This window comes from Colobus angolensis, unplaced genomic scaffold, assembly GCF_000951035.1.
Source record: "Colobus angolensis palliatus isolate OR3802 unplaced genomic scaffold, Cang.pa_1.0 Scaffold456, whole genome shotgun sequence".
Lineage (NCBI taxonomy): Eukaryota > Metazoa > Chordata > Mammalia > Primates > Cercopithecidae > Colobus > Colobus angolensis.
Window position 1 is genome coordinate 474,170 of NW_012117999.1, and position 23,702 is coordinate 497,871.

The 23,702-nt window shown below is 35.5% G+C and overlaps 1 protein-coding gene across 1 annotated transcript in view; it reads left to right on the forward strand.

The window, feature by feature from the left end:
* Positions 1-23,702, forward strand: part of CSRNP3 (cysteine-serine-rich nuclear protein 3) — a 214,296-nt gene that overhangs the window by 8,769 nt on the left and 181,825 nt on the right. Inside the window, exon 2 of the mRNA XM_011958025.1 lies at positions 9,455-9,624. The gene's annotated coding sequence lies outside the window, so the exon portion shown is untranslated. The remainder of the gene's footprint in view (positions 1-9,454; positions 9,625-23,702) is intronic.

Here is a 23,702-nt window from a genome sequence, read left to right on the forward strand (position 1 = left end):
TGTCCAAAGAAGTTTTACTTCCAAAAGCGTGATTCCATTTTGTTTAAACTTCTTCTCTACAAGGAAAATCTGGAAACTACTCCTTTTCTTTCATGTCTTGTCTTCTATTTACCTTACTTTTCTTCTTCAAAAGTACGTGGCTATTTATTGAACATTTCTTGAATCTTTAAATAAGATCCCATTCTTCAGTTTCTCACAAGAAATTTATTAAGAAATTTAGTGGGAAACCTATGCCAAGTTTTATATAGAAGGGGTGTAGCATGACTATAAAGAGCACAGTCTATGGACTGTGGCAAGGTAAGTTTTAATTCCAGCTCAGTTACTTAATTGCCTTTGTCAATGTACGTAAGTTACTTCTATCCTAAGCTTCATGTTGCTTCATGATAAAAAGGGAAGCATAGTGCTTAATTCAGAATCATTGTAAGGGCAAACAAGATAACATGTTCACAGAATTTAGTTTCTAGCACCAAGTAAAAACGCAGGAACATTATTATCATCTGTTTATCCAAAAGTGAAGCTATTTATTAACTAAAAATAAATAGAACATTATGGACAATATGAAAAATATCCCAAAGAATTCTCATTAAACCCTCTGAAGGCACCTAGCTATAAAGAGTGTTCATAACCTACTTTTTCTGCAAAGACAATTGAAAAATACCAAAAATCACAAACGAAGTATGTGTTTTTTATAGCTATTATGAATGTTTATAAACAATATTTATGTATATTTTGCCAGGAAAAGGAAAATTAAGTAACGTAGGCACACACATACACACACAGAAACACATTAAGAATAAAAAGAAAGTATGTGGTAGAAAAAATGTAATTCTAAGTATTCAAAAACAAAACAAAACAATATCAAGCAGTGAGATATAGAAAGTTGTGAAAGTCTGTGATGATAAAATTATGATTTCAAGTCCCCAAATGCCTGGATTTGAACTCTGGCTCTAAAACTACCTGTGTGACCTTGGCCTCATCACCTAACCCCTGTATCCTTCAGTTTTTAATCTCTAAATGGTATTATTAATAATAATGCCTATCTTATATGGCTATGAAGATTAAATGAGTTGATATACATTATACTAATTTTCTATTAACATGTAATAAATTCCCACAAACTTAACAACTTAAAACCATTTATCAGCTTATATTACTGTAGGTTAGAAGTCCTGCACAGGCACTTTGGGAGGCCAAGGTGGGAGGTTTGCTTGAGCTCAGGAGTTCAAGATGAGCCTGGGCAACATAGTGAGACCCCATCTCTACTAAAAATCAAAACAATTAGTGAGGCGTGGTGGTACATACCTGTAGGCCTAGCTACTTGGAGGCTGAGGCAGGAGGATCACTGCTTGAACCCATGAGGTTAAAGCTGCACTGAGTCATGGTCGTGCCACTGCCACTGCACTCCAGCCTGGGTGAGAGAGTGAGACCGGTCTCAGAAAAGAAAAGAGTCCTGCACGATATGGGTAGGGTATTTGTTCAGGGCCTCACAAGGCTACAATAAAGGTGTCACTTGGCTGAACTCTTATCTGGTTACTCTGGGGGAAATCTACTTCCAAGCTTATTCTGGTTTTTGGCAGAATTCTGCTCCTTGGGCTGATAGAAATGAGGTTTCTCTTTCCTGCTTGCTGTCAGCTGGCTGAAGGCTGCTCTCAGCTCCTGGAAGCTGCACACATGTGCTGTCATGTGACTCTTTCCTATTTCATGTCAGCCACAGAGAATCTCTCTCTCACTGAATCCCTCTCATCCATAGTATCTGACCTCTAGACCTTGATTCCAAGGGCTCATGTGATTAAGTCAAGCCCACTTGCATCATCTCTCTATCTGGTTTGGGTCTTTAATCCATATGCAAAATCCTTTTTGCTATGTAACATAAACATAGCAACATAAACATAACACAATCGCAGGAGTGGTATCTCACAGTATTCACATGTCTAGGGTTATACGGGCACAGGGTGTATATATTACATGGTAGGGAATCTTAAGGGCCACTTTAGAATCCTACCTAGTACATATATGAAGTGCTAGGGCAGTGTTTGGCACATAGTGAGCACTCTATGTGTGTTAACTATAATTATTATCTTGAGTAGCTGACACTTTCATAAAGTTTTAAAAAATAGCAATGCCACAGTATTGGCAAGATTGAAGTAATATTCCAATGCACCCTTAAAGAAATGTAAATTGGCAGAACCTTACTGGAAGAACCAAATTGGCAATGTGTATGAAAGACTCAGTATTTCCACTTCTAGGAATTCATCCTTAAAGGTATAATAAGACATAGATATATACATGTATATAAAATGTTGGCTAGGTGCAGTGGCATGCACCTGTAATCCCCACACTTTGAGAGGCTGAGGCAGGAAGATCGCTTGAGCCCAGGAATTCAAAACCAGCCTGGACAACATAGTGAGATCCTCTGTCTATAAAAATAAGAAAAAAATTTAAATAAAAAAGGAAATGCTAATTATACTGTGATTTATAATAACAAATACTGAAAAATAAACCAAACATGTCCCTTTAGGGGTTTGGTTAAATATCATGACCTAATTATTCAATGAAATACAGTGCATTAGACCCAAAACCAAAAATCAAATAAAACAAAAGCACACGGATTTGGAAAATATTGAATAAGAAGGTTATATGCTCATGTTATTAGTGGAGAAACTACAGGTGTAAAACTGCATGTACTGAGTTAATCAATGCACACTTCCCCCTGTAGTGTGAGTAGACTCTTGGCAAGATACGGTCACTTGACAAGGGAGGGAATGTACCCTGACAAACCCCCTGAGATTACTGTAGTTCAAACCAGACTGCTGGTGACTGCTTAGGGAGCACCAGCATCTTTCCTGGAGTGTGAGGTGGGCTTTGACAAGACAGGATTACTTGACAAGGGAAGCAACGTGCTCTGACACCAACTGATCATGCCTACCCACCAAATCACCCAGGGCATCCTCAACAGGAAGACTTTGCACCATCTTTCCTAGTGCTCTGTGCTGCCTCTGTTAATTCCTACCTCAAAGTGGAAATGGTGTGGTGTGAGCCCTCAGTCCTGATTTATAGTTCTCCTTTATGCTAAACTGGCTAGATTACACACCCAGACAAGATTTTAGAGTATGATTTTTGTTTTTAGCTCAATACAAGGCATCCTGGAATACAAAATATGTACCAGTGGGGTGGGGAGTATGGAAATTAGAACACCTACAATGCACATTCTGGCATTATGAAATAACTACGTGGAGGCCATTATCCTAAGCAAACTAACACGAGAACAGGAAACCAAATACCGCATGTTCTCACTTATAAGTGGGAGCTAAATATTGAATACATATGGACACAGAGACGGGAACAGTAGACACTGGGGAGGGCTCGAGGTGACAGAGTGCGGGAAAGTGGACTGGAAGGCTACCTAGTGGGTACTATGCTCATTACCTCGGTGATGGGACCATGTGTACACCAAGCACCCATGACACACAATTTACACGTGTAACAAACCTGCACATGTACTCCCTGAACCTAAAATAAAAATAGAAGAATAAAATAAAATAAAATAAAATCGCTACTATTAGCCCCATTTGACAGGTAAGAAAACTTAGACTGAGAGAAATTAAATAACTTGCTCAAGAGATCCTATTCAGGAAATGGTGAAACTGGGTTTTAAAGCAACTGGCATTTCACCGTGCCAGGGATTCCTGGTGGTTTCTGAGACTCTGTATATATTTTTAAAAATCTCCCCAGGAAATTTAATGATTTGCCCAGTGTAAGTATTATTGTAGTACACAGTACTGCTTCCCTATATACAGGAAGGCAAATTAGTAGTAACAGTGCAGATTCTTTTCTTTTTTTCTGCGAAGACTTTTTTCCAGCTCTAGCCTCTCAGATCTCAAATTTATGAGATGTGCTTTTTTTTTTTTTTTTTTTTTTTTTTTTTTTTTTTTTTTTTTTTTTTTTTTTTTTTTTTGAGATGGAGCCTTGCTCTGTTGCCCAGGCTGGAGTGCAGTGGAATGATCTTGACTCACTGCAACCTCCACTTCCTGGGTCCATACGATTCTTGTGCTTCAGTCTCCCGAGTAGCTGGGACTACAGGCATGCCCCACTACACTGGGCCCATTTTTGTATTTTTTGTAGAGACCAGGTTTCACCATGCTGGCCAGGCTGGTCTCAAACTCATGACCTCAGATGATCTGCCTACCTTGGCTTCCAAAATGCTGGGATTACAGATGTGAGCCACCATGCTCACTTACTTATGCCCCCAAAGCTCCACCCCGTAATACCACCACCTTGGGGGTTAAAATTTCAACATATGAATTTTATGGGACTCAACCATTCATTCATACCATAGCATTCTATTGAATAAATATAGCAATTGTAACAATTCTTATCTTAGGAATACTAGTAAGAAAATTGTATTTTATATACATCTTAAAATGAATTATTGTATATAGAGTCAGTAATAATGCAACAACCCCCATTAGAGCTATTTTATTTTATTTTTGAGACAGAGTCCCACTGTCACCCAGGCTATCTTGGCTCACTGCAGCCTCCGCTTTCCAGGTTCAAGCAAATTTTCTTATGCCTCAGCCTCCCAAGTAGCTGGTATTACAAGCATGCACCACCACATTCGGCTAATTTTTGTATTTTTAGTAGAAATGGGGTTGACCAGGCTGGTCTCAAACTCCTGGCCTCAAGTGATGCATCTGCCTCAGCCTCCCAAAGTCCTGGGATTACAGAAGATCTATTTTAAAAACCTAATAAGATATCATCTTTTTGGACCAACACAGGGCTTGTGAGGGGACTTTGGAGGAGAACTGAGGAACTTCTGACCTCTAACAGACACAACAAATACCTTTTTTTAGTGCTAGAAAATATAAATCAAGTCATCTGTACTTCCCTCTGTTTGCTAACAGTTTCTTCCAGCCATGTACTATCAGAAAGAGCATTCTGTATTATAGGGTGTTTTAAAAATATTGTTTATGATCACTTTTGTTTGACTATGTGGATGGGACAAACTCAATAAAGAATGTTCATAATAACTGTCTTTTCCCATAGTTTTCCTCCCTTCCCACCTATTACTGCAGACATCTGAATGGGAATAGCATCCTATTCTCTCTCACAATTTACCTTTCCCTGTATGATCTTGCTTCTATTGCCATGGAATCATTAAAACGTCGCAATTTTGGTAGTACAACCAGAGTGTACTACAGAATTAGATTGGTGAAAACAAACTAGAATAAAACAATTCCTTTCTCTCTCACTCAATCTCTCTCTCTCTCTCTCGTGTGCTCTCGCTCTTTCTCTCTCTCTTTCTGAGTCTCCTAAGCTTTGTTTAAAATTACTGTACTGTCAATTTGAATATGTTAATTCAAACTGTGATTATTCTATGTCTTAATCAGTTCTGGTTACCACGACAAAATATCAGAGACTGGGAGAATTATAAACAACAGAAATTTATTTCTTACAGTTCTGGAGGATGGAAGTCTAAGATCAAGGTGGTTATAGATACTGTGTCTATCAGAAACTAAGGTGGAAAATATTTCTTTCCACCTTATTTTTGTGTTTACTTAGATATATAATTGTACAATTCAATCTTTCTCTAATGACTTTGTGCAAGTATCTTCAGAGCTTCCAGGGCATAGAAGTATAAATGTGACCAAATATATCACAGGGCATAGAAGTATAAATGTGACCAAATACATCACATTGACAGAAATTATTTACATTGATTTTATATTAGATAAAGAAATCAATTAAACACCTATATAATGCAACAATTTCCAAATAGTTTCCTATAACTGATAAACATAAGGTACAACATTTTGTTGATTTTAAAAAATCAACAATAGCTTTCAGTCCTTCAGAACTTTCCTGCAATATTTCTAAAACTGTCAAACATCACTGCAAGACGAGCGTCTGTCTAACCGAATAAAGGTTATGTTAGGTCTACAAGTGAGTTTTTAAGGTGCAGGCTGCTTGGCTTTCAAACAGGGTCAACCCAGATCCGGAGTCCTGTAGTCCCTATTATAGCAGGTAGTGGTGATTTGACTTTCAAAAATATTGAATAAATAACTTTAGGGTGAATGGTAGATAAAATAGTTATTAATTCCGTGCCTCCATCTTCCCATCAATAAATACATCCTTGAGAATGATCACCATCCACATATTGTCTTTACTATATTGAATTAAAAGAAATATTTCTTTAGAGTGATAAAAGAAAGCTTACATTTGTGTTGTTATTTTGCCACAGTAGCACCACAAGTGGTACAAAGTATCTGGATGATTCTTATTTTAAATCTAGTAGGCAAGGTGCCTCCACCATCATCAAATAATTAAAAAGCTAGAAACCAGAGATGGTACTACGTGAAATTAAGTAACCAAATTCTTTTAGGAAACACTTTGACCTTCCCCCCACTTTAACTGCTTTCTAAATTCTTATTCCCCAACTCCCACCCCAAAGGAACTATTGACTTCTTCAGCCCTGTGACTTGTCAGGTTTTCTGATTGTAACAGCTTATTGGAGCCACTAAAGCCTCCCTACTAGGCTTTTCCTTTTTCCCATCAAAGCTACCTTCTTTATTGTAGACCCTCTGCTTTCTGATGAAATAAAAAGCTGATGAGTTGTCCCTTTAAAATGTAAGCCAGATCTTGGCACTATACTACTTAAACCCTATCGTTTTAAGTACCTGTAGTGGCTTTCATCTCACTTAGAGAAATAGCCAAAGTCCTTGAAGGCCCTACACAGTCAAGCCCTGAAGACCTGTCTGATCTTATCACCCATTGTGTCTCTCTTGGGCTTTGGCACACACCACTCCTTTGTCCTAGACTGCTTTTCCCTAAGAAGTCCAAATTGTTGGTTCCCTCACCTCCTCCATGTTATTACCTCTTGGTGAAGTGACATTAGTTCACTGATCAACTAAAAACGAAATGTTCTTGCTCAGTCAACCCTATAGTCACCATATCACTTAATGGCTTATTTTCCTCAATAGTATTTATCTCCATATGATGTTTATATATTTAATTTATTTTTTCTTCTTATTATTTGTCTACTCCTTTCCCTAATAACACCCAGTAATAAGTACCATTAGAGTAAAAAAAAAAAAAAGAACAAAGAACAAAACAAAACTTAATGTTGTTGATGTTGCTTCTTTGTCACTCCTCAGCTTCTAAAATGGTCATTGGAACATAATAAAAGCTCAGTAGATGTTTACTGAGTAATGAATGGCCCGTAAACAAATGACAGACAATTAGATCTCTTTTCTATAGAATAGCATAAATGGCCAAAGGATGATACTCAACCGAAGGATCAAAGGATGATACTCAAATTCCCTACAAAAAAAAAAAAAAAAAGGTGTCATTGGTGTTCAGCATAGAGGCCGACAGAATATGAGGATACGATAAGGTAGAGGTAAGTCTGTCAGAAGCCAAAGCCATCTATAAGCTGGGGATATGAGGAAGCAGAAAATAAAGAAACAGAGGTAGTCGGTCAACAGAAAGACATGGAATAAATATGCTCCAGGGAATTTTACCTACCAAAATCAAGGGTGAGCATAATGTCCATGAGTGGCACAAGGAGGGTGGTCAGTCTCTAGTTTGCTACTTTCTTAAAAAAATAAAAAAATCCCTTCAGTTAGACTTGATTCTTACTACCAGAAAGGTATAGATAGGACCACCATGCTGGTATTTGATGGCTTAAGATGTCACCTCTCCTTGGTATCATATATTGTGCAGGTGTCTTTTGTAAAACAAGTTTGTTTCCCAAACTGATGCATCTCTAGTCAAGAGCATTTCAGATAGTGTGTTAAGCTGATGGGGAAGAGATGTTTTTATTCCCCAGTCTGTTAACCCTTCCAAGTTATCTATCCAAACCAATCTTGGGCTATCTTGTAGAGCCAGTTCAAGTTGGGATTTAATTTACAATGCAGTCTAAATATTGCTCCTTTGACTTTGTAAACAAAATTAATAAGAGAAAGAAAGGCTGGGCACGGTGGCTCAAGCCTGTAATCCCAGCACTTTGGGAGGCCGAGACGGGCGGATCACGAGGTCAGGAGATCGAGACCATACTGGCTAACACAGTGAAACCCCGTCTCTACTAAAAAAAAAAACACAAAAAACTAGCCGGGAGAGGTGGCGGGCGCCTGTAGTCCCAGCTACTCGGGAGGCTGAGGCAGGAGAATGGCTAAACCCAGGAGGCGGAGCTTGCAGTGAGCTGAGATCCGGCCACTGCACTCCAGCCTGGGCGACAGAGCGAGACTCCGTCTCAAAAAAAAAAAAAAAAAAAAAAGAGAAAGAAAAATGCAGAATCTGAATATGAATGGGGCATTGGCCAGTGTTAGAGGAGATTAAATAAGAAAAGCCTAGAGCAAAATGACCTGGAGCCAAGTAACAGCTTCAGCCTTCGGCCTGAGCATGCTTTCTCTGGCTCTCTACAGGTCACACTTCTTGCTACCTATTGTCTCCTTGAATAAGAGGTCGTTTACTATTGTACTTATGCTATCATTTTCATTCAGGTGAAGTATTTCTTGGTATCCTTGTTGCAAATAACGGGACAAAAGAGAAGACTAAGATGAGTATGATTCTATTACATATGACCCAACTTACTTATCGAGGTTACCTACCAGTGTGGGAATCTTTGTTTGCAACCCATGATCACCTTCACTGTTTCTCTATATAGCTATGAAGAAATTGCTACTCTCAGGTTTAGTGATTCATCTAAATTGACATAAATAAATTTTAAGAAATGTATCAGGCTACATATGACTGGCTTTCACTGACCATGTTAATATGGAGAGTGAAGAGATTTGAATTAATATTTTATTCAATAAAAGATTTAAAGACTCTGGTTTACCATGTATAAAATCTATTCAGCTAAACGTCTTGACATAGGACTCGAGTATTCCCTGTAGCTCTGCTAAATTGGCTGGAGACATGATAAGACATCTAAATTCTGCAGGTATCGCCATTCCTAGCAACCAATTTGATTTTTGATGGACAAAGAGCCCCAGGAAAGTAGATGCCTTTATACCTGAGAAAAAAGAAATCCCAAGCAAGACAGACGCACCCTAATCAGTATGCTCTGGATATGACAGCATGCAAGTGAGTGATCTATTTTGTTCTGAACTCTGGCTCTGTCAATGACAATACACGATTTACTAGAACAAATCAAATAAGTGTATTTGACTCCCATTTTGACATTTCAAAACAGTAAGCCATATCTCCTTATGCAGCAAATATATTCATATTTTTAATTTTTTCTTTTTCTTATAGGACACTGTTGTCAGAATGAGAATGAAAATGATGACTTAGGGTAGAATTGTTTTCAATGCTTTCTAACATTATGAGAAGGATAATTTCTGCATGGATATGATAATGTGGTATGTGTGGTTCAAAAATGTACAGCCTCCCAAATGACTTTGAGACTTTGACTATCCAATCAGCAGCTCCATTGCTCCTCTTCCCATTACAGGTACATGTGACAGCGCTGCAGCTATGAGTGGAATTTTAAAGGGAAAGTTTGAAGAAGTCGACGGCTCCTCACCCTGCTCTTCAGTGCAGGAATCAGATGATGAAGTTTTCAGCTGTGACAGTGCTGAGAGTGTTGATAGTGTCAATCGTTCACTTTTAATGATTTTACCAGTGAGTATCTAAAGCTCTATTTCAGTTGTGCTCTAAATTGTGTTGCATGGGCCATTCTTGGGGGCTTTAGCTTAATTCACTGGCCTGTATCTGCTCTTAAGTTCTTCATCATACCAAAGTATTTGTAAAACATGATATAATTTTGATTAATTAAACTTCAGCAGTATACGTCTACTCATTTCTATGGAGTGAGTATGTAGGAGGCAGAAATGAGTCCAATCGGAGGTAAGCAGACAGCAACTGAAAATAATTTAATGAGTGCCTTCAGCTTGCTGAAATAAATCTATCTTTTGAAATCTAATCAGTCAAGCCATTTTGAACTTCTATAGATTGGTCAATGAGTTGCAGAATATTTACAGTGCTGAGTGTAATACATTTACTTCCTAGATGAGAAAATGATGTTTGTTTTTAAAAAGATTGCTTATGTGAAATCAAGGCCTTGAAAACCTTGAGATACTATAGTTATTTGGACACAGGTAAAACTCAGACTCAAGGCCAGGTTCATGCTCTCAAGTAAGGGCAGCTTTCTTCATGTATATGCTTCTCCCAAGCAGTTCATGTGAATAATACCATCTAAGTTAGTATGATGTGTTCTAACTTAAAATTCTACCCATTTTCAAATTGCAGTCTTTGTAACAGATGCACATATGAAGGCTGTGAAATAGGTGATCCTTTTCCAACAGCTCTGTGCTCATTCAACCTCAATTATTAAGGGAAAAGAATCTCAAAATTATATTTTGGAAGTTAACATGCATAGCAAAACTAAATGAAGTGAAAGCCCCTTATGAGATGATAGGTGTATACTTCCTTTTGACGTTATATTCCATGAGTAAAGGTAAAAATTATTCAGCATAAAAGAGTATCATTAAAGAGAGGCTGTTTTCACAATGGTTTTTTTCTAGCATTATTTTTCTGGGGTATTTGTATTTGGGGAGTTTAAACTCACCAAAACAGCCTTAAAGGGTGTAGCAAGCCAACGTGGCACAAATGGCACATGTATACCTATGTAACAAACCTGCATGTTGTGCACATGTACCTCAGAACTTAAAGTATAATTTAAAAAAAATTACACTGAAGTTCATCCAATGTAGTTCTGTGACCTGAGATCCTATTTTAATCCTCTTCCCTCTCTCCCAGAATTCAAAATTTTATTTGATGTTCATAATTCTCCATCATTGTTAGAATCATTTTGATTAAAAACGTTTATCTCTTGACTGCAGTAGAACCTATTTTGTTTGGAACTTTTAGAAAGTGTAAAAATCTAAAGAGGAGATAAAAACACTTGGGAGAAGGGAGAATACAGGTGCTGTTCTGAGGATATGATTCTCCAGTTACGTGGAAAAGTTATAGCCAGAGAGTAGAATTTCAGAGGATAAGTTTTGTTTGGGATTTATCTAAAGCCTTTTCACACCTCCCTCCAAATAACTGTAACCTTGTGGATGGCATTGACATTGCCTTTCCCACTGAGCCATTACCTATGATGCTTAGAGGAGTACTGAGCACTAGATGATGCTTGCAGTTTTTTTATTGAGTGAATGAATTATTTTCTGACACATCTTACAAGCTGGAGAAAATGAGTCCACTGGATATTCTTACCCTTAGATGAGCAATAGTACATATTTACATTCAAGACCCTTAGGAGCACTCTATTCATATCCTTTCTGTGTACTTGGGAGAACTCTTCTTTTTCCAGTCCTAGAGCACTGCAGGAGCTACCTACTATTTCTCAATCTTTTTCTTTTCCTTTAGCCACTTCTAAAAATCATCATCAGTTTAAAACCCTATATCTTTGAGATACTTCCTCATCTAGCAGTGCAGTGCAGTGTTTTCCACACCCCTGTGATTTTTTTTTTTTAAATTGCCAACATACTTACAACATCCTAGGTATTTATGACTTTCCTAAAGTTACAAATTGGCTCTCTCCTGGAAAAATCAATTGCAGGACTTCTCTATACAAGACACTTATTGATTTCTATAGCTTGTGAGTTCACAAAGTACCTATAATGTACATTTAAACACCATCAGGCCTTACAATTATGGCTCAAGATGCTTTCCAGATGAAAGTGATGTTCTGGTGGTTTAGGGAGGTTTGAAAAATTATAGGTCAGGCAGTTGTTGTGAGCACCTGAACAGTTCCCTGGAAGGTTAACAGTATAGTGGAGAGTGGTTTTATTTTTTAATAACTATTTTGATGTGTGGTTACAACTGCTCCACTTCACCACCATTACTCTAGTCTAGAAAGGAGAAAGCACATATATATCCACTGTGGTCAGAGGAGAATACTTAGGCTATTAAAGAAGGCAACTGCAACGTTTGATAAGTTTTTTTTTTCTCCCTGTGGTGCTGTTCATGTACTTTTCCTTGTGAATTTTCAGGGGTTTTGAGGGAAGCATTTGTCAATATTCCTCTGGAAGGGAATGGTGATATGCATCATTGAACAACTTGTAATTGAATGTGTAATCAGAACCATGACTTGAGATAAACAGTGAGGAGGAAGGGTAAAGAATAAATGGCAATATGACCTACAGAGGACTATCTATCACTATGGGTTACTCTTAGCCTGATCATAAATACAAAACTTTATTAATTATTTTATAAAGTTGGGCAAATTGAAGAAGAAAACCCATGTTAGTGTTTTTAAGAGGATTTAGTGCTCTGTATATAACTGAGAAAAAAAAACTAATAGTGAAGAGTCAAACCTCATTTTGAATTCAAAGACTATGAGAACTAGTAGGACCTTTGAGAGTGTCTAGGCTGACTCTCTTATTTTGCAGATGTGGAGACTAAGGTCCAGGGAGAGTAATTTGACAAGAATCAAAATGTAAGCTGGTGGCAGAGGACTTTAATGTAGATCCCTAGAGTCTGCCTCTCTACCAGACTACACAGCTCTCTGATGGTTCAGTTACAAGCCTGGCTACTAAGTAGAGGGACACAAATCATCAAGTGAAAGACATAGCTGTATCTTTTATGCCAGCATCTCTTATATAGAATGAATCTATCTTTTGGTAAATGTAATTGGCTTCTCATTTCTTCTTGCCTTTTTGTGACTTTAGGACAGTGCTAGTGATGAGTGTATGAACAAATTCAATGAGCTAAATGAAATAGTGGGCAGATAATTCAATTTGAGCATGAAAGAACATTTTGCTTCCCCTTTCTGTAAGTAAGTGACAGGGCAGATTGTTGAGACTTTCCTTGTATGTCATTGACATTGATGGAAATATCTTACAGCAAACATGTTGTTTTACATTTACATGAAGGAAATTGGTTTGTCTTGGTGACATAATGCTACTTGTGATAACGTGAAAATGTTATAATGAAAAGTGGGTGAGATGAAGTATGCAGTGTGAATCTTTAACAGCAGCAACAAATCAAGGGTTAATTCATTTACTTTAAAGGTAAAACCTTTGTATATTCCACTTTTGCCAGATGGATCAATGGATATCCTGGACTCCCTGAAAAAAAGATAATATCTTTCTATCTCTTGAACTCCAGGACCTTGCATTACTTGTTCAATAATTCAAGAATTCAGAAACCCACTTACCCTGCATTTCAATTGGACTCACTTAGTCACAGCTTCTGACTGAATGGAGTAATTATATTCAACTTTACTGGCTAGGGACAGGGTTGTATTTTATATTTGCTTGTTTGTTTTAATTCCCAACAAACTTCATTTAAATTTGGCTTTAAACTCAAAAGCACAATTGGACCACATTTCAAATAAAATTTTATTTATCTGTAACAATGAATCTAGAAAAACAACAGCCACTGTGGTTTTAACTCTCAAATATCTGTCATGAAAAGCTAAATATAAAGGTAGTCCTGGTGATGTTAATGGTACTGTCGCTGACATCATTTGAAGGATATGGCTTTATTAGCATGAAATGCAAAATACATCATAGAAAACCTCCAAATTTCCCACATCTATTATTTACTCAGGATGTTCATAGGTGGAATTGATATTGGAGCTACATTTCATGAAGAGCACAAGAATTAAAGTTGCTATTAAATATTAAAGATACCATCTTCACATTAGTGATCAAAACATTTTCATCTGACGGTGTAATTTATTTTCAAATAAATCTTAGAGTGTTTGTATTTTATAAACCTCTTGTTAGAGAATCACACCCTTACTTTGGGGCCATCTAGGAGTGGTCACAGGCAATAAATAAATGATTGCCCAACTGCAAAATCTCATGGCTTGAAAAATGCATCCAAACAAATTTAGGTGATTAAAATTCTACTAACCATCTTCAAAGTACCATCATCTTCTAGCTTTGGTTTGAATACCAGAGATATTGCTTTATACTTGGTGTTTATGATGGTGATGATGAAATCAGTGCCTGAAGCAAATGTCCTTGTGTTTCTCAAAAGATTTTGAAATTCACTGTGCAGATCAGGCAGTCTGATGCTTTCTGACAGCTTGGGGGAAGAGTATTTGTGTGCAAGTGAATGCAGGAAGGAATTAAATATGGTCCTGCTCAAAAAAAAAAAAAAAAAGAGAGAGAGAGAGACGGTGCGATTTCTAAATGGGCTGCAATAATATTTAATCCTTTCACTCTGGGAAGTGCGTGTTTGTATATAAAAAGAAATCCTTCTTTTTTGTTTGAGGAATTTGTAAATAAGCTGGGAATGTTTTAGGGCCACAGAATTATTGTACCATATGTTTTACATGTTCGGCTACAGTGACTTGGAGGAACTGGAATAGTTAAAGTCTCAAAAATACTGAACTCCATTGAGAATTGGACTAAGGTCAAAAGCATAGTTTTTAAATGTAAGGAAGAAAGAGCAATCAGAATAAATATAGCAAAACAAAAAATGTAACTTACTATTCAACCAAAAACCAGCACATAAAAACTTGGAAAACCATCTTTTTAATGATATTTAATTTTCAGGTAGAAAAGTATTTGCAGTGAGTGAAAATTACAGTGGACTCTTAGTTTGTTGCATTTGCCTTTATCTCACAAATATTATAATAAGGGAGTAGTAGTAAAGACTGAGTTATATAATTTATAGTTCTAGACATTTGAATAAAATTTTATGAAACCTGATTTATATAATGAACTCTTAAGTCTCTTTACAACCCTTAATGTACAACTGCAACAGTCTTAGCATCACCAAAAAAAAAAAAAAAAAAGGAAAGAAAACATCAGAAACTCAAAGTCAATTAAAACAATTTTAAAAAGAAGCATGAAAACTGGTGACAACTGCTAAATAGAGTGCTAAAAGCACTAGATATTTCCATAGTGAGACCCATTCTGTGCTGGGTCCCATTAATTGTGTCATGTAGATATGCAAAATATATAAACTGTTACATATTTTTATGCCATTGGATTGTAATGTTGATGGAAATATCATGTGAGATGGAAAATGCACATATTTTACTTACAAATCATATAAAGAATATATACATATGTGTATATATATATTATACATATGTATAATTATTATACATATATACACATATATACATATGTATATATATATATTATGTGTGTATAATATATATATACACACATACACACACACGTATATATATTTTGAGACAGAGACTCACTCTGTCATTCAGGCTGGAGTGCAGTGACGCAATCTTGCAGTCTTGGCTCACTTGCAACCTCCACCGCCCGGGCTCAAGCGATTCTCCTGCCTCAGCCTTCTGAGTAGCTGGGATTACAGGCAAGTGCCACCATGCCCGACTAATTTTTGTATTTTTAGTATAGATGGGGTTTCACCATGTTAGCCAGGCTGATCTTGAACTCTTGACCTCAGGCAGTCCTCCCACCTAGGCCTCCCAAAGTGCTAGGATTACAGGTATGAGCCACCGTGCCAGGCTGTTATTTGTATTTGATCTTGAAGTTTGTTCTAATGCCTACAACTCCCACATTTTTGAAAATGTATATACTTTAAATTTATCAGAGGCTAGGGTATTTAATTCCATCTTTGAGAACCTTGGTTTGGAATAAATCATGGCAATTAATATTATATATAATTTTTCCAACATAGCCTGTCCTATTTTATGATTTCCTCCAAAGATGCTGTCCATTATCTTCTTGCTATGTCAGATCCGACTTTATGCTGTTTGCTGTTTCTATGACAACCATCATTTTGGTTTGGAGAGATTAGTACATATTCCGGATATATATACATTTATAGATATATATTTCAAGAACTCTTTACGTGCCAAAAGAATTGATGATTAGGCTTCCCATTATAGTGGTCATTAATCAGTTATAATGAAATGCTATGCTAAGATCATGGTTACATAAGACCGATGTCATACTTTTGGCTTGGATTTTTATAAAGAGGCAAAAAGCTAGAGAGGCTGCAAAAGGAAACCTAGGGAGTTAAGTTAACTAAGTAATTCATGAACGTTAATAAGAAAAGTTATATGTTTTTAAAATGCCCTTCAATGTCTGATAAACAAGTGTTTATTTGAAAAATTAAAGAATGGAGTACAAAAAGGATAAACACAGCCTACATTATTATTTTCAACAGAGTAGCTCTTCTGTAGTAGCTTTGAAGTGAGAGTATGGAAATGGTTGAAATTTATAATTACAATTATTTTAAGCTCCTTGATGGCAGGGCCTTTGTCCAATATTTCCCCCACATTGCTTAATGGGAGTAATCAGAATAGCGAGTGTTATTGAGCATTTTATCATTTGGCAGGCATTGTGCTCAATGCTTTAAACAAATTATCTCATTTAATTCTCCTTACTTTAGTTCCTAAATATGTTTATTTTTGATTGATGTGTTCATGACTTTTTACTAAAAAAGATTCAACTGATGAAATGTTTTCTTCATCTTAAGCATAACGTGAGTCAACTGAAATAGGCCAATTGTATAGCAATTATTAAGATTGTTAAATACAATTAGGGTCTGCTTCAACAGGTTCAGTTTTATTGAAAAATAAGTTTTCATATCAGATATTCATGAAGATTTCAATTTATGCATACAGTACTGCCAGTATGAACTAGGTAACTTCCCAAACTCCTCATATAGTTCCGTTAACCTTTACATTTATTACTAAATCGGAATTCAGCGTTCTCATTTATTCGTAAATTAGAACATTGAAATATTTAGAACTGATGTATTTAACAGTTCTTTGTTTCTTTAAGAAGCTGAAATGTAGGAAAAAGTTTTAGCTTTAAGGATGATTTTTGCAGTATTTTTTCTTATGGTGAAAAAGTATGCAGAACCTACATGCTATGCAATTTGTTGAATAATCTTTGGAAAATCCACATAATTAAGTATGATATAATCAACAAAAACAGCTGAATAAATGTATCTATTGACATAAAATATATTCACATTTGTAAATAAGTTTGCAAAATTATATTAATTTCATCAAGTTTTATAAAATCTTAAATTCGTGGTATAATGAGATCCAGAAGGAAAAAGAAAAACATGCATTTTCTATAGATGGTAATTTCAACAAGTAGTAGAATTCTGGGTGATTTAAAAAATCTATATATTTTTTCACAATTTATTTGTATACACTTTATCCTAACTAGATCTATTTCGGTATTATAATAGTTTTCCAGAATTTTCCACCAATACGATTACTTCTGTTTATGACTTACTTATAGATTAATCTTAGAGCAAATCTCTAAAGGTGGAAATCATAGTTAAAAGAGTATTGTTTTTAACTGACTTCCAGAAAACTTTACCAATTTATATGCCCACTTCTAATATGTGAGTGCATATTTCCTCAACACCTTACCAAACACTTTACCAAAACTGGTTAGGTATTTTCTCTCTCTCTTATGTCTGTCTGAATCTCTCTCTCTCACCCCACCCATCCTGGCTCTCTCTCTTTCTCTTCCTCTGTCTCTCTCTCTCTGTGTATGTATAAATACATTCATATATGCACGCATTATAGACCCACACACACACATACAAATATGATTAGTGAAAACATATACCAATGTTTGCACTTGAATTTTTCTCTGAATATTAGGAAGCTAATTATTTATGTATTTAATCATTTGCCATGTGTGTGTGTGTGTGTGTGTGTGTGTGTGTGTGAATTGCCTATCCAGGTTTTTTATTATGATGGTGATTTTCTTTTTCATTGTTTTATAATATTAAGGATTAGTTATTTGGTGAATGCATACACAATATCTTTCCTATTTTGTCACTTTTCTTCTATGTTTGCTAGTGAAACATATTTATACTGTCAAATATATTATGAATTTAGCATTAGGAACTGTGTAGGCAAACTTCTACTGTCAAGATCAACTGTACACAAATAATTGCTTCTATGATTTTCATAAATTTCTATATGTATTTCAACCTTTAGTCCATTTGAAAATTTTATTGGTGTATTGTGTGACATTTAGAGATAATTTTCCAGTTTTCCTAAAATGATATATTGAATAATATATTATTTGTTATTTATTTGTAATTCTGTTCTTATGCTAAATTATCACATATAATGTGATCAGTGTTTGTGGTTTTCTTTTTATTACATGCTCTGGTTATTTTAAAAACAGCATTAGTGTTTTATTATGGCTTTGTAGTAAATTTTATTATCTCAGATGAGAGTTCTCAATTTTCCATAACTCACCACTATTAACAGAAAACCAGTACACTACCATACTCTTAAAGTGTAACGTTATCTCACATGATTATTATTTAAATTTTAGAAGAATATTTTTAAGCTACTAAACAAACTTGTTATGCCATTGGAATTCCATTAAATATGTAGATTAATTTAGGCAACACATTAGATATCTTTTTGTATTTAACTATTATTTTATACACAGCAGAATTTTACATTTTTCTTTTTGCAATGCATATTCCCTGCTAAGTTTTTAATAATTGTTGTGTCTACTATGAATGGGATTTTGTAATTATATGTCCTAAAAGGTTATTTTGGGTACTAGAAAGGGTATAGTGCTTTAAAAATGGAAGTGCCTCCACCATTTCACCTTTAATTTAGTCATAGGTTATACTTTGTCCTAAATTAAGGAGATATTCTTCCATTAATGCTTTCTAATTAATAATGAATGTAAAGTTGTATCAGATTCCTAATGGTACATAGCCAGGTAATCCTATTTTGACCTATTAATATGATAAACTGAAAAATATCCTTCCTAATGTAAAACTATAATTGCCTTTGACTCTATTTCATTCTAAATTAATTTCTTTAATTTCACATGAGTATCTAATTAATCTGGCAATGTATGTGCATTAAGAGACCTTTAAAATGTTCAAGATTATCTTAAAATACGTTTTTAAATACATTTCAAATTCACATAAAAAAGAGATAATAAGATGAAAGTTATACAAGACAGCACTACCAATAACCCTCTTGTGTCTGATCCTTCATTTTAATGTTGAATGTTTTGAAGCATCATATAATTTAATCCTCACAAAACAACATTTGAGGTGAGTAGGGATGGTAGTCCTAGCAGAGTTTATTCTTATGGAACGGATGAGGAAACTGAGATGCAAAGGGGATAAGTAGCTTATCTAAGTCCACACAGCTTATAAATGCTGGCATTAAAAACTTAAAACCAGCCCAAACTCCAGTGCCGGCACTGTTAACCACTATAGTATGCTATGCTTTCTACAAGAAAATAAAAATATTTTTATCATTTCCATGCCATGTAACAAATAAAACTGTTTTTAAAATCTTTAATTTAAAAAATTCTGCATTAAATACAAGCAGTCCTTTAGTTCTTATCGAAAGTATTATTAATAAGAATAAAATGACGGTATCACTGGAAGTGATAGAGATTGAGATTCTGATCAAGTTTAACCACCTATGCTGATTACCATTAAAATTAGTTTTGTAAAATGCTGAAACTCTCATGTCTCTGCTTTTAGTACCTCACATGACTAAAAATATATAAATTCTTTATATATCTCAAGAGTTTATTAAAATTCAATTTATATGAGGGCAAATGGAGCACACCGCATGTCAAAGACTACACTGAAGACGTATTGCTGTGTATGAGCAGACTGAAAAGCATGTTTCAATCCTAAGGAACTTATACTCTGCTTGAGAACTTCAGACTAATAGATATGACATTTTTTAGCATGCAACCATGCTAAAAAATATAATTGTCAACCAGTACATTGTATGGATTGGAGAAAAATTAACTCTCATTTCCAGAAAACTTCAACCTGGAAAAAGTACATCATTAAATGGAAGCAAATTTTATGGGATTGGAGTTATAAGTTCATTCTTCAGACAAAATGTTTATTGACAAGATCTGATTCTCAGTTTTAGGGAGTCAAAACGAACAAACAAGCAAGCAAAAACTACTAACCAACTTTGGGTTTCCAGTGATTTCTGTCCTATAAAGGAAAACCCATTTATTTATGTCTATTTTCCACTTAATTGGAGAGTAATAAAAGATAAAGGCATTGCTTGAAGTGGAAGAAGAAAGAACTCAAAACATTAGGTTTCAGGATGTAGATAGATAAAGAAGTTGACTGGGCCTCCTGTGCCTTTTTTTTTTTTTTTTTTGCAAATGAGTTAAACAATAAATTATTTGCTTACTTTATTTTTTAAAAATCTTCAGTTATTGAGGTAGGATAAAGTAGAACAACACTGCTTTGCTTAGCATCTCATATTCTATAGCTGTAGATGAACTTCAGATTCATTTTTGTTTCTTTGTAGTGAATTTTTGTTTTGATAACCTTCATCTGGCATTAATCTGCATTCTTCTTGTCTGATTACCAGACATGAATCAAGGAATACAACTGTCTCCTCTATCTTAAAAGGCTGAGGGGAATTACTTTTCTAACTTCAGGAGGGTTTTTTATTTAAATTATTTATTCAAGATAAAAGAGAGAGAATTCATTCAGTATTGTGGCAACAAAGGCCTGTCAACATAACCACATTCATTTAATTTGTCTTACTGGTAATACATAACCACAAGCATTCTTTAATTTCATTTATTTTACTGGTAATACAAGGCATTTGTTCTAGTACTTCTTTAAAATAGTCAAAGTTAATGATTACGGTTATATTAGTCAAGACTTTTTATTGCAAATGATGAAAGCCCTATACTATCTAGCTTAGATAAAGCCCTATACTATCTAGCTTAGATAGCTTACATGAGATATTCTAGCTCATGTAATCGAGAGTTTGGAGTAGGTCACATTAGGCCAAAGTGGATTGGGGGTTCAAATGATAACCTCAATACCTATCCTGTCCACCATGACTTGGATCTCTCTTCACTCTGCGAAGGACTCATTTTCTCCTGCTGTATATGGGATTGTGGGTTCCCCAGATGATCTATGGAAAATGTCTCTGTACTTACAGACATACACATTGCTCTCTTCTTGAAGACAAGAAGGCATGTCTTCCACCCCTAGCTCCAACAGTTTAGATCTCCAGGATTATTTTAATGTGTCAAGTATGTGTCCATTTGTGCTCAGATAGGATCTCTGGCAAATTGCCTTTCCCAACTTCCATGCCTACTCCTTTCCAGATGGGTTCAGCAAATAAGATGCACTGGTGGGACGATGGAGGGCAGGGGTAAGGGATACACCAGAATATTCTCACCCACCCATTCATGCCTCAGGTGGTATATCCAGTGGCTTCCACATCTTCTCATGATTCAGGCCTTGTTGCAATGGACTAACTTTTATATTCCTAGTCCCCATGCAACAACCTCCCCAGGGATTCAGCTCCCAGAAGGCAGCACCCATTCTTGATCTCCGGTGACTTACATCACCTCTTCCTTTGTGCTTCCAGCCTGAGGGGTGGTGGCACCTAACCACTGTTGCTAATATCTGAGTTTCTTTTCCCTTTTTTAATTTGGGGTCTCAGCTCCCTCAAAACCATGTAACTACTTCCTTGTATGAAATTTCTTCACACAGGAATCATTAGACCACCTGGCAGCCTGACTGACAACCCTAGCATGGGCCTCATACCCTTCACCGAATCAAACACTGTCACCAGTGGAAGAGGTCCTTTGATTGACTGTCTCACTCATTTCTCCATTGTAGTGCTAACAAGAAAGGAGACATGGAATATGTTACTAGAAAACATAGGAGGAAGAAAATTGTGTTGGACCACTAATAACAATGGACCCCATATTAGTAATTCACTTTGATCTCATAGTTCATAAATGTGAAAAAAAAACTAAACTAAATATTTTTTCAAAACAACACTGCAGCAGTGAAATTATTTGTAAGTGAATAGTGGAAATTACTCATAGCCAGTTGCTAATTAAATTTATAAATATTCTATCACATTCTGTTTCATGTTTTAATTTTCTGATTAATAAAAAGAACTAATATATTGAGGATATGTTGTAAGTCCCATGATATAAAAATAAGTAAAATGTTTTACTTATTTCACTATATAGTATAAAATCGGAGTTCATATGCCCATATGAGAAATGAAGAGACTGATGTTAAGTAATTTGTTAAAAGTCACAGAGGTTAGAAATTTCCAAAATATGTCAACCTCTGTTTTTTGGTATTCCAGAACCTAAGCATCTTTTATTACATCATCATGCCACTAATATTTCTCTCTTGAACAGTGTTGAATCTGAAGTTCTCTAATTATATTTTTTAAAAAATCTTCATTTAGGGCTCCTCTGTATTCACCCTATGGTAAAATCACTTTATCATAAAGGCATCTATTGTGATGTCTATTTACAAAGAGACTTCTGTAATAAAATTCCCTCATATGATATCCAGAATGGATATCATACATTTTTTTCCTTTATTTACACTTTATATTTGACATTGGCATTATGTGCTCCATGTTGTTACAAACAGACCAATTTGGGGTCAGACTAATTACATGATTATATACCCCTTCTGTCTGCCACAACATGCAATGCTTCTGGGGTGTAATGAAAGTACTTAAACATGTATAAATACTTATTAGGTGCTCAGCACTTTCTACAGGGGACTATTTGGGATACTCCTAACATCTTATTGTGGCAGAAAAGATATGGACATATTATTGTTAGAAAGGCTGTGGTTTGTTCCACGTATTTTAAGAGAATGATACTTGTCAGGGCAGCCCTAGCAACCATTCAAGAGCTTATTTGGGCATTCTTGTTCTCCAGGACAAAAATCGCATGGTTTCCATGCAGGAACATATCCGTGATAATACTTAAGGTAGGTGCCATAGACTGCTTGATTAACTAAAAGCTGAGCTAACAAATTCTGTAAATGTCTCCCTCTTTTATTCCTATCAGTGGATATCGGTTTTTCTTTTTTTAGGATCGATTTCTATTTTCTGCAGCTGAACATGAAAGCACACTGACTAACATAGTCTGCAGTTAAGCTGTGTTCTCAGGACCATCTGTAAGAATTTATGCATTTCCTGGGAATCTGATCAATTCTACCAGCAATTCTGTTTTCTTTGTAAGATTAAGTAACCCTGAAATTAATTTTATATTTAAAAGTTGATGTTTGTTTGAAAAAATTGTGAGCCCCATGTCCAAAAGCCATTTTGTACTTTAAAATTGACTTCTCTGAATAATTCTGTTTTATGCACACATACAAAGAATTTTATGTTAAAAGCATGGATATTATCATATCACAGACTTTGTTTACTATTTCTGTCTTTCTTCTTTTTTATTTTTTGGCTTGACTTCTCCATCTTCTTCCCCTATGTCCTTCATTCACATCTCTTGCCCCTGTGGGTAACTCTTGTTGACAACCTAGTTTATATTCTTTCATGTGTTTTTAAAATATTTGAATAATCATAAACATTTACATATTCTAAGAGGAATTTTTAGTCAAAAAATGGATCATATTTTCTATGAGGGTTTTCTGTCAAAAAAAACCAGATCATAGCTATACATTTTTCTTCACCTTGGTTTTCTCATTGGACAGCACCTTATGGAAATTCCCCAAGTTATTTGTCATAGCTGTATTATAGTAACTTTTATTTGTCTAATAATTTCATTATATTACAAGGTATGGACATATAACAGTTTAGTCTGTCTTTTCCCTATGGGTGCTCATTTGTTTCAGGTTAGTTTTTTTTTTTTGAGACGGAGTCTCTCTCTGTCGCCCAGGCTGGAGTGCTGTGGCCTATCTCAGCTCACTGCAAGCTCCGCCTCCCGGGTTTACGCCATTCTCCTGCCTCAGCCTCC